Source organism: Colobus angolensis, unplaced genomic scaffold, assembly GCF_000951035.1.
Source record: "Colobus angolensis palliatus isolate OR3802 unplaced genomic scaffold, Cang.pa_1.0 Scaffold184, whole genome shotgun sequence".
In the NCBI taxonomy this organism is placed as follows: domain Eukaryota; kingdom Metazoa; phylum Chordata; class Mammalia; order Primates; family Cercopithecidae; genus Colobus; species Colobus angolensis.
In genome coordinates this window covers 4,117,999-4,130,392 of record NW_012114977.1, presented here as the reverse complement: position 1 = coordinate 4,130,392, position 12,394 = coordinate 4,117,999, and the positions used below count along the sequence as shown (strand labels likewise).

The 12,394-nt window shown below is 46.9% G+C and overlaps 1 protein-coding gene across 1 annotated transcript in view; it reads left to right on the top strand.

Annotated features, from left to right (window-relative positions):
- The window catches only part of PEBP4 (phosphatidylethanolamine-binding protein 4), a 213,847-nt gene that overhangs the window by 49,870 nt on the left and 151,583 nt on the right, over nt 1-12,394 (top strand). The gene's annotated exons all lie outside the window — the stretch shown is intronic.

Sequence of the window (12,394 nt, the reverse complement as noted above, 5' to 3'; positions counted from 1 at the left end):
CCTCTCCCTCCACCCTCCTCCGACTCCCTGCGTCCCACACTGCAGGTGTCTCTGAGGCAGTGTTTATGTAAGCAGCTCATGTTCTGCCGAGCGACAGCGAGAAGCTGTTGTCAATTTGAGGAAAGCCCCCGGCTGCCCACATGTGTGGTTGTCCCCGTGGGTTTCATAACAAGAGGGGGAGGTGGGGTCGTGGGCCCCTGGGGTGAGGGCGGCTGGTCTCGGCCCAGCCCAGGAGCCTCCTCCCCACTGTCACCAGTGCACCGAGTGTTCACAAGCTGCTGGCCTTACCTCCTCTTCTCCCAGCTAGTTTTTTGGCTACGGAGAGACACAGTCAGTGCCTCCTGGCTCTGGCTGGCCGTGCCCAGGAGTGTAGTACTTGGGTCGTGCTGGGCTACTGGAGTCAGGGCAAAGAACCTGACATTTTGAAGGCATGAAAGTCCTAAGGACCTGCCAACCAACCCAGCAGATTGGTTTGATTCTGACCTCAGAATCAAAACACGGACCCCAGGTTTTGATTCACAATAAGGACGTGTAGCCCCGTCATCTTTCTATTCCAAAGTCAGCTGTCCTCACCCGGACAACTGAGGACAGGGAGAGAGTGGACAAAAAGGGCTCTGAGCCACCCATGCGGTGGAAATGGCTGGGACACCTTATCCCTGAGGCTGAGGGCTCAGTGTGAGGATTCCCATGTAGCACAGCCTGGTTTAAGGAGGAGACAAAAGACCAAAACATGGTGTCCACTTGATATGTTTATAAAGGCGGAATAAACTCCCTGAAACCCAAATCATAATTCAAATAACTAATATATATGGATGGAGTGCTTTTCTGATTCAAGCATCATGCTATGAAATGTATATTTCAGTCCTGGCAAAGACTTAATGAAGGAGGCACTATTAGCCTCATTTTAAACATAAGGGTCCAAGGCCCAGAGAGGTTGAATAACTAGTCCAGCCTCACGCAGCAGTTAAAGGAGAGGTTCTCCTCAAAACTCGGAGTTTTCCTTTCTACTCTGAACATTAACAGAAATGTGTTTACATTTTCTGGCTAACCAAGCCAGATTTTGGCTTTGCTCCAAGGCAGCTAATGTCCCACCTGAGAAGTAGCTTTGTTTAAACAGTGGAGAAAATAATTCCTAACTCATTTATTTACTTCTAATTTTACACTTCAAGGGCTGTTTATTTTCACAACACAAGCACTATAAACACACACTGTCATCGATGAAGCACGTTTGTGAGGTGCCCCTGGGCTGCAAGTTGAGTTAGAGACAGGACATGTCATCACTGGTAGTACCTTCATCATTGGATGGTAACCTCTCTCCTGAGTTTCTTGCTTTTCAAGTGCTCCCAAGTATTGTCCTGCCAACCCTCTCCTGGAATGAGGCCGAAAGGAAAGTCCTTAGCACTGGAAGAATACGCTGGATACTGTCTGTTCTGGGTGGTTCATCCTTTCAGTCCTTCAACACACACTGGATGTTGTTAATTTCACCATAGACCCCATGCACTGGTGATGCAAAAAGTGTTGAGATCTGAGCTCCACCTTAGAGGAGGCTAGCAGAGAGAGCCAGTAGACACGCCACTGTTGTATGCATGGGATGCGTTAGCAGCTGCGGTAATAAGGGAAGAAGTGGTTGCAAAACAGGTAACATCTGTCGGCCAGGCACAGTGGCTCACACCTGTAATCCCAGCACTTTGTGATGCCAAGGCAGGTGGATCACTTGAGGCCCAGAGTTCTAGACCAGCCTGGGCAGCATGGCGAAACTCCATTTCTATTAAAAGTACCAAAATTAGTCGTGCATGGTGGCGCATACCTGTAATCCCAGCTACTCCAGTGGCTGAAGCACAAGAATCACTTGAACCCGGGAGGCTAAGGTTGCAGTGAGCCAAGATCGCACTACTGCACTTCAGCCTGGGCGATAGAGTGAGAGTCTGCCTCAAAAAAAAAAAAAAAAGAACAGGTGACATCTGAGCCGAATCTTGAAGGCTAAAAATTCTAAATCTAGAAAAAGCGTTGCTAGTAGAAGGAAGCCGCAATGCAATACCATGATCTGGAAAGCCCAGGGTGCAAGTAGAGGTGTGGCTTGAGACTTCGCAGGGTTTCTGGACAGTGCAGGTGGGTGACGTGCTGGGTGACAGGCAGGAAGGGTAGGCTGGGGCCAGTTTGTGAAAGCCTTGGGGACTGGAACTAGACAACCTGGACCCTAATAATTCCCAGCTTCAACCTTCACAGATGACAGGGAACTAAGTCAAGACTAACTGTGAAGCAGTGTCCCAAATATTTATGTTAGGGACAAGAAGTGCCAAAGTTTGTATGCAGTTTCCTTTTTTAGTAAAAAAAGGTTGGGGGGGGCGGCTCAGAACAACAGACACTGGGGTCTGTTTGAGGGGGAAGGCAGGAGGAGGGAGAGGAGCAGAAAAGATAGGGTACTGGGTTTAATAGCTGGGTGATGAAGTAATCCGCACAACAAGCTCCCATGACACAAGTTTACCTATGTAACAAACCTTCACTTGCACCCCTGAACCTAAAATAAAAGTTAAAAAAAGAAGAAAGGGGAAAAAGAAAATAAAAGGGGCTCACATATCCCTTATTACTAAAATACTATCCTATATAATTTCCAGACTAGAGAGAGGAAAGAGTGGAGTTCCCCTTTTGTGAGCAGGGAATTGTGTTGAGCTTGCAACTCATCAGGCACATGAGTCTCAGGGGTGAAAAAGCACAGCTGGCTCGAAGGGCTAAATTCATTATTTCACTAACGAGGCTGACTCCTGAGGTGGCGAAGGAAGAGGATGGTCAGGCTGTGAGTATATGGGCTGAATGGAGAAGCAGAGAAGAAGCCACAGACCCCACCCAGAAAACAGGATGGGCAGGTAGACCACCAGAACCTCCATTTCTTAAAGCCCCAATGGACAGCTGGAAATTACTTGCCCCTGAAAAAAAATAAAAAATTCCAAATTATCATTTCAATGGCTCCTCACATAAATACCAAAGAATCAGAAAAGCTGATGCCTCATGTTGCTCCTGGAATCTAAGCAATGGTATCTTTCAGTTATCGGATTTTATTTCTTTGCAGCATTACATTTTATACATATTTATTCATGCAGAACAGAAGCGCTGCGTTATTGAGGCTGCCATGGGAGCGGAGGAAAAGCTGTTATACATAAGAATGCACTGCATTTACATTGTCGCACTTTGCCACAATTGAACCATATGCAACTGGTTTTTTAAAATAATAATAATAAAAACCTCTGGTTTGCATTTAATTTGCTGACTTTTTTTTCTTTCTTACTCCTGAATTTTCATATGCCATAGAAATGTGAAAGGGGCGTCATGTCAAAATCCTTGAAGATACAGAGGGTTGGGGGCTGGCAAAAGACAGCTTTGGTGGGGAGGGCTTGGGGGCCCACAGCAAGTTTATAACTATTTCTTTTTTAACAGATGCAGTTAACTGAACTGCAAAACATTCATCTTCCAATTTAATAACTCATTCTCCCTGCATGGAGACAGGGGTATTATAGTGCGGGATATTGCTTTTCGGGCTTTTGAGTGCCAGCGATGAATCCCCATCTTCTAATAAAATACATTTTCATAGTAATTGAAATAATAATTTTTTTTTTCCTCTTCATTTTCCCAGGTACTTAAATAGGAGCTTTCGACTTCTTTCCCTTTCTACTATTCTAACCTTATTTTCTTTTAACTGAAGTTCCTCAGGCTTTTGAACTTCACAAGTCAGGGCTTCTGGCATCTGTGTTCTGGGAGCCTGCACACTTTCCCCAGGGCCACAGCTGCTGCGGGATGGGCTCCACACACACACAGAGCTAGTTAGGAAGACCAGGATGTCAAGACCTGGAATTTTTTTGCTGGGTTTGGCTTTTCACTTCCATTTGCTTAGCAAACTGACTGCCCCTAGAGCTAGGGACAAATGGGTTAACCAGCCAGCTGAGGGAAGCCAGAGGAACAGGGAGGGGCCCCAATCCTACAAATCCTGAAGTTTACACACTAGGGGAACTCTGAAATCTCCCCTAACACCTCCAAGGTCAAGATCTGGGACTCCCCCCTACACCCCGACCAACGTTCCACATGCACCCATCAAGCTGCAAGTAATCTCCCCAGGAATTAAAATGAGTATCAGTATGTTAAGGACAGCATGAATTTCTCAAGCAGGCAATGATGATGTTACAATGAGTATAGTATGTTTAATCCACAGCTCAATTCACAGGGTTACTTTGTTCTATTGTTTGTTTATTTTTGAGACAGTCTCACTCTGTTGCCCAGGCTGGAGTGCAGTGACGCAATCACGGCTCACTGCAGCTTCGAACACTTGGGCTTGAGCGATCCTCCCACCTCAGCCCCCCTGAGTAGCTGGGACTACAAGTCTGTGCCACGAAGCCCAGCCAATTTTTTTTTTTTTAATTTTTTTGTACAGATAGTATCTCAGCATGTTGCCCAGGCTGGTCTCTTGGCTTCAAGCAATCCTCCTTGCCTTGAGCTCCCAAAGTACTGGGGTTACAGGCATGAGCCACTGTGCCTGGCCAGCAGGGTTACTCTAAATGCTATCTTGGTGAACTTAACTTGAATGGAAAAATATAAAGTTGTCTCCTAAGACATCTTTTCATCGCATCCTTTCCTCCATGGCTGACAATGAAGACAAAGAAGAAAAATATAACTAAGACTGCAATGGGTTTAAAAACACCAATACAGGCGCAGTCTTGCCAATAACTGTACCAGCTTCAGGAGATTCTCCAACCCCTTTCTCTTTATACTCACCCAGGGAAGAATGATTTTGGTGAGAACTTACTCAGTTTAGGTTGTAATTTAACTTCACCTATAAGAATACTCTCTTTTCTATGTCTAATCTTCCCTGATCTAGTAAAAATACCCTGGAAGTCAGGAATCAAAATGTAGGCTGGGCGTAGTGGCTCACACCTGTAATCCCAGCACTTTGGGAGGCCCAGGCGGGCGGATAACTTGATGTCAGGAGTTCGAGACCAGCCTGGCCAATATGGGGAAACCCCGTCTCTACTAAAAATACAAAAATTAGTTGGGTGTGGTGGCGCATGCCTGTAGTCCCAGCTACTCAGGAGGCTGAGGCAGGAGAATCACTTGAACCCAGGAGGCAGAAGTTGCAGTGAGCCCAGATCGTGCCACTGCACTCCAGCCTGGGTGACAGAGCAAGAGTCTGTCTCAAAAACAAAAATTTTAAAGTTTTAGTTAGAAAATCAAAGTAGCTAAGAGTAAACAGTCAGGAAAACTTAAAATCGTTGAAGGCAATGCCTTTGTCATTTACAGCATCGGAAAGAATACTTTTCTGCCTCTTTATTTTTCCAGGTACTGAACAAAAGACTCTAAGTTTCTTTCCCTTTCCCTTGTCCTAACAGGAAGGGTACACATGGCCCCAGCAAGTTCCAGAGAGCAGGCTCCACTGCACAGGGCTGCAGCCAGCATCCTCAACACCTTTGTGCAAATTGCAAAAAAGGGTCCTGCCTCTTGGCCTGATTCATCCCTAGGCCAGGAGGCATGGCTTGGCAAGGGGGACCGAGGCTGGATTTTAGTCACCCTCTTGCCCGAGGGCCACTGTGTAGTACACGCATGACTTAACTCTACTGACAGTAGATGGTAGAGTTAAAAAGACCAAGGTCCAAATCCTGACTCCATCATTTTCTAGCTGTGTTGCCTTAAGCTACTTGATTTCATACATATGGCATACTTATAAGAATGTTATAGGCCAGTGAGCAGATAAACAAAATATGGTATATATATACCACGGGATACTACCCAGCCATAGAAAGGAATGAAGTAATGTCTTTCGCAGCAACTTGGATGGAGCTAAAGGCCATTATTCTAAGTGAAATAACTCAGGAATGGAAAACCAAATATCATATGTTTTCATGTATAAGTGGGAACTAAACTATGAGGATGCAAAGGCATAAGAGTGATATAATGGATTTTGGGGACTTGCCGGGGGAGGTTGGGAGTGAGGGATAAAAGACTACATACTGGGTACAGTGTACACTACTTGGGTGACAGGTGCACTAAAATCCCAGAAATCAGGCCAGGTGTGGTGGCTCGCGCCTGTAATTCCAGCCCTTTGGGAGGCCGAGGCAGGTGGATCACGTCAGGAGATCAACACCATCCTGGTCAACATAGTGAAACCCATCTCTACTAAAAATACAAAAATTAGCTGGGCATGGTGGCATGTGCCTGTAGTCCCAGCTACTCAGGAGGCTGAGGCAGGAGAATAGCTTGAACCCGGGAGTTGGAGGTTGCAGTGAGCCAAGATCGCACCACTGCACTCCAGCCCAGCAACAGAGTGAGACTTCATCTCAAAAATTAAAAAAAAAAAAAAAAAAAAATCCCAGAAATCACTACTAAGGAACTTATCTGTGTAACCAAAAACCACCTGTACCCCAAATCCTATTAAATAAAAATAAAAATGAAAAAAAAGAATGTTATGGGGACTAATTATGATGATATATGTAAATTGCTTAGTACAGGACGAGGAGCTAAATCTGTAGTGACTATTACTATTCCAGAGAGGTCTTCCTAGGTCCTTTAGTGCCCATGGGCAGAAATGAAACTACATTTCCTACAGCAGTGATGGGGGTACAAAATGTGGGCCCAAGCCTGGAGGGGAACTGTCTTTAGGACAGAACTGCTGTCAGAGAGAAACCAGTAGGTTGTTTGACGTTGGCTTCTAGACAGAGGCTGGACTTTTGCTCCTGCTTTCTGGGGTCACCTATCCCAGGTCTTCTTGTTTCTCTTTCCACCCACCCCCGACCCCTCACCTCCCAGGGCCCAGCAGCATTTCAATGGATTAAAGGATGCTGCTTTACCTGACTTTGGGATTGGGGGTCAGGGTAGCAACAGGAAGTCTTTCTTTTATTTTCCTGGGTCGAGCAGGAAAGAAGTCCAAGTGCATCTGCAGAGGATCCTCCAGAACGTTCCCTTTCCACCTTCATCTAGGGCCGTGTTTGATCCTGAGAATCTTGAGACGAAGGTTGTTCCAGAACAAAACCCCTTCTCTGGCAGAGGCCTCAAGGGCTTCTCTGGATAGGTAAGAAGTAGCCATTTAGAGCCTGAAGATCTACTGTTTGAAAAGACCTATGTCTCATTCAACTTTTTCTCAACAGACTTTACTTTTTAGAGCAGTTTTTGGTACCCAGCAAAACTGAGCAGAAAGTTCCCACGTACACCCCTGACTCCTCCCATTTCCCCCCTCCCCACCACTCACTATCAACATCCCCCACCAGAGGGGTGCATTTGTTACAACTGATGAACCTACACTGACACGTCATTCTCACCCAACGCCCATAGTTTACATTAGGTTACACTCTTGGTGTTGTACATTCTATGGGTTTAGATAAATGTATAATGACGAGTCTCCACCATTGTAATATCATACAGAGCAATTTCACTGTCTAAAAATCCTCTGTGCTCCACCTAGTCATCCCCTCCCTCACTCTTGACCCCTGGCGACCGCCGATCTTTTAGTATCTCCACAGTTTTGCCTTTTTGAGAATGTTGTATAATTAGGATCCTACCACATGTAACCTTTTTAAATTGGCTTCTTTCACTTAGTAGTATGCATTTAAGATTTCTCTGTGTCTTTTCATGGCTTGATAGCTCATCGCTTTTCAGTGCTGAATAATATTTCATTGCAAGGATGTGCCACAGTGCATTTAACCATTCATTGACATTTTGGTTGCTTCCAAGTTTTAGCAATTAGGAATAAACATCTGTGTGCAGGTTTTTGTATGAAACGTGGATTTGTTCGAGGCTGGCTGGTGCAGGTTTTGTATCTTGAAACCTAAGTTTTCAAGTCCTTTAGGTAAATATCAAGGAGCATGACTGCTGAATTGTATGGTAAGAGTATCCTTAGTTTTGTGAGAAACTGCCAAACTGTCTTTGAAGGCAGATATCTCATCTTGCATTCCCACCAGCAATGAATGAGAGTTCCTGGGGCTCCACATCCTCACCAGTATTTAATGTTGTCAGTGTTCTGGATTCGGGCCATTCCAATAGGTGTGTAGTGGTATGTCATTGTTGTTTTAATTTGCAGTTCCCTAGTGACATATCATGAGCACCTTTTCATATGCTTCTTTGGGACCTGTATATCTTCTTTGGTGAGGTGTCTGTTCAGATCTTTTGCCCATTTTTTAATTGGGTTATTCATTTTCCTATGGTTGTGTTTTCAGAGTTCTTTGTATGTTTCAGATCCCAGTCCTTTATCAAGTCTGTCTTTCTCCATGGGTATTTTCTCCCAGTCTGTGGCCCCATTCAATTTTGTTCCCTCTTCCTGTGTGTCCAGCAGATTCACAGCTCCTTATGAAAGAGGTGCCAAAAACAAGAGCGGCTGTGGGGGAGCGTGGCTTCCTGGGGAAAGTCCATGAGCCTGTGACCACGTTTCACTTTGAACCCACATTTGTTTATTCTCTAAACAGTTGCACTGTGCCCGGCACTAAGTCCTGAGGATGCATCTGTGAAGGAAAGAGTCAAAGCCCCAAGTCTTGTGGAGATCACTTTCTGATAGGGGAGACATACACAACAATAAATAAACAAACATAGAGACATATAGGGAAAAACATACACAAGTATACTGTACAGCAATCTGGAACCCAGTCCAGCGCAAGAAAAGGGAGACAAGAGGCCCTGGCACAGGGGACATTTACAACATGAATAGGATGGCACAGTGGGCTTCACTGAGAAAGGGATATTTAAGCAAAGTGGATGAAGATGGAGCCAAGAAGGCAGAGAAAGAAGGCAGAGGGGCCAGCCAGTACAAAGGCCACGAGGCAGGGGAGTGCCTGGTGTGTTTGAGGAACTGCAAGGAGGCCAGTGTGGCTGGAATGAGTAGCGTGGAGGAGAAAGATGTAGGATGATTTGGGGGTGGTATATGCAGATCCTGTAGGGTCTGGTGGCTTTTGCTCAGAGAGAAATGGGGAGCCATGGGAAGGATTTGAGTAGAGGAGCGAGATGACCTCACTTAGGTTTGAACACGACTTCTCTGGCTACCATGTTGAAAACAGGCTGCCCAGGATGCCCAAATGGAAGGAAGGAGGCCAGTGTAATAATCGAGGTAGGAGATGACAGAGGAGGTGAAGTCGGTGAGATGTGGTCAGATGTCAAGCCAATGGGATTTCCTGCTAGATTCGATATAGGGGTGAGAGAAAGAGGAATCCCAGATGATGTCAAAATTTTTGACCTGAACCACTGGAAGGATGGAGTTGTCATTAGCTGAGATGGATAGGAGCAGGTTTAGGGGTCAGGGGGACATGTTTTGTTTACACTGTTTGACATCCTGCTGGAGAGGTCAGGCACACAGATGTTGGGCAGATGGGTTTAGAGTTCAGGGTTGTTTGTGTATATGAAATTGGGCTGAGTTCTGTGGGGAATAAAATGGAAAAATAAAACCCAGTTCCTCCCACCCCTACCTCTACCCAGGACTTTACTTGGGGGGAGTTGGAGAGAATGCAGGCAGGCAGCACACACACCAGGCACACCCAGAGGAAAGCAGCTTTTCTGAGACTCCCTGGAGGCTTGAAAGCAGGCGAACAAATCCAGGCTACCAAAAATCACACTAAAGAGACAATCACAAAGACAAATCCCCAAACACCTTGATTGCTCACTGCTAAAAAGCAGTAAGAAGAGAAAACCAGGGAGGTGTCTTCCCTTCTCCAGCAGCAAGAGCATAGACACTTCCTACTTGCAAAGATGATCACAATGGCTCCTCATGGTCTGTCTGTCTTCCCTCTCCACTGACAAGGCAGCTAAACAGAGGGGGACTCACCCCCAATGTCTGGGGCAGTGGCTTCAACTCTGTCCGCAGTCACTTATCAAGCAGCCAAATTTACCCTGGACTCCTGCCAGCCAGGCTGGGCTAGGTCCTATTACCTATGGTCTCTGCATGCACAGAGGTGTCTGTTTAAAAGGTGATCTGTAACTATGGGATCATCACCTATTGGACCAGTATCAGGCCAAATGTCTAATATTGGTAACCCAGGTCCCAGGGTTAACACGCCAGATGTGGTCCTCACCCTGAAATCCAGTCAACTGCCCAAGCAAGAGCCGAGTTTTCACATTCAACATCCCTGAGTCTCTTGTTGAAGTGGCAGATGGTGAATTTCATGCAATGACGTGAGCAAAGGCCCCTCTATTTCCAGCTTGGAACTCGGAATCTGCGGAGAAGCTGCTAGTCTGCATTCTGTGCACTGAATGCTGCAACTCTTGGGGTGGGGTTGGAGGAGGGGTCGGGCTTGCTTCCAAGAAGGCTGGAACCAGGATGGGGAAGGGCAGTGAACTGGCCTTTGTCCAGGGTTCCCCAGCATGGAAAGGGGGAACCAGGGCAATTTGAGAAGCTGGACCAGGTGTGGAGGACGAGACCTGCCTTCTGCAACCTGAAAATCTAGTGCTTTAATAAGCTGGTGTGCTAAGGAGACCTCTGTGAGATGGGCAGAACGGCACAAAGGCTGGGGGGTTATTGACATGACGTCTTTGCAAGCTCGAATCTGAGCAAGAGTAAACCTGAGTTATGAAGCGGGCCTGATTAATGAAAATGTGCATGGTAACAGCCCATCCTCAATGATCTCCACCCAGCACTTTGGCACCTTCTGACCCAAATATATTGACGGAGTCTAATGTCCTACATCCAGCTTTTTCACCTCCAAAGATAGAAAAAGATTTATAACACAATAACCTTCAGGAATCTCAGCCCACTCCAGGATGGCTCTCTTAGGTCCTCAAGGGAAAGGGCAGATTTTAGGATAATATTAGGGGTCTGGAATTACCTACTCGAGGGGCTTCCCCAGAAATGTGATTTGAGGCCTCATCTCCTGCACCCTTTCCCCTCTTCATTCCTATCACACAGATTTACTTGCAATTTTTCCAACCCGCCTCTATGCTCCTGCCTTTCATTTGCACAGCTGGGGTACAAAGTTCTCCTTCCTGGGGTCCCCTTCCCCATCTCCCAGCCGGACCAGCTCCTCCACTTCCACTAGGGCAAACTCACACATCACCACCTTTTGGAAGCTTTGCATTCAAGCTGTATTTTAATAACATTCATTGCTTTTTTTCTTATAAAATTCATGTTCCGTGAAGAAAAATAAGGCGCTTATAAAAAAAAAAAAAAGAAGAAAACAAAAATCACTCATCATTTTGACATGTTTTTTTTTCTGTTATGTTTATATGTATTTTAATTGGGAGCATACTGTACATAACTGTTTTGTGATTTGTTTTTCCCCCCACCCCTGCCCCCACCTGAGGCTATATAGTTAAGCACAAAAGAGGCAGTTTAGTATAGTGGTTATGTGTGGGAGGCCTCTGGAGTCAGACTGTCTGGGTTCAAATCCCGGTGGCACCACTACAATACTGAGACCTAGGCAAGTTACTGAATCTGTTTCCGTGTTTAGAACAGTGTGGTTTACAGCATATTTTAATCTGTAATTTTGTTTTCTCTCTTTCTCACCGGACTGTGAGTTCCTTGAGGTCAGAGAGTGGCTGTTGTTCATCTCTCTGTCCTCAGCGTCTTGCTGGGTACATAACAGGCATCCCCAAAATGTTAAATGCTTGAAAAGACCCCGGAGAATGATACTCAGAGAAAAGGACCAGATGAAAGTTCCTGAACCACAGGACCCAAGATTGGCCTACGTGGCCTTGTGTCTTACATGTATTAGCTAACGCAGGTCAATAATTAAGTTTTCTTAGGCTTCCATTTCTTCATTTGTCAAATGGAGACGCCAGGGTGACTGTGAGGCAACCAAGACGATGTCGTGGACCTGCTCTGAAAACTAAAATTTGGCAAGTGAAGTTATTTACTGATTTCTTGGGGCTCGTCTCTGGCTCTGAAGGGGACAGGCCTGGAGTCGATGATGCCCCGGGTTTGGGAGAGAATAGAGTGGGCGCAGCGCTGGCGCGGCCGGCTGGGGGCTGTGCGCTCTCCCGGCAGCACCACCCGGCACCGGGCCACACCTCGGGGCGCGTGTCCTGAGTGGGAGCTGTGGGCTTGGGGGTGCCCGAGCTGGGACAGCCAGGGTGCGCCCTGCGCTCATTCTTGGCTGGAGTTCAAGCTCGGGGTGGGGGGCCCTCTAGGCGCCGCCGCTCGCGCCCCGGGAAGTGGCCGCCGATCTCCTTCCCGCGTGGCCCGTCTTCCGCCCACCAGATCCGGTGGGGAGATTCCTCTCCCCTTTCCTGTGGGATCCGGGCGGCGGGAGGTGGCTGGAACGAAGTCTTCCTTTGCCTCCTCCTCCCGGGCAGCATCCGAAGCTTTTCTGAGCAGGATGGGGCGGGGGCGGGGGGCCGCGTGCGCCCGGGCGGAGGGAATTCCTTCCCCGGCGGCTGCTGCACCGGCACCGGCAGCAGCGCCTTGCCTTTTTTAGCTCTTCCCCGAGGCTCCTTCTTGCGGCGC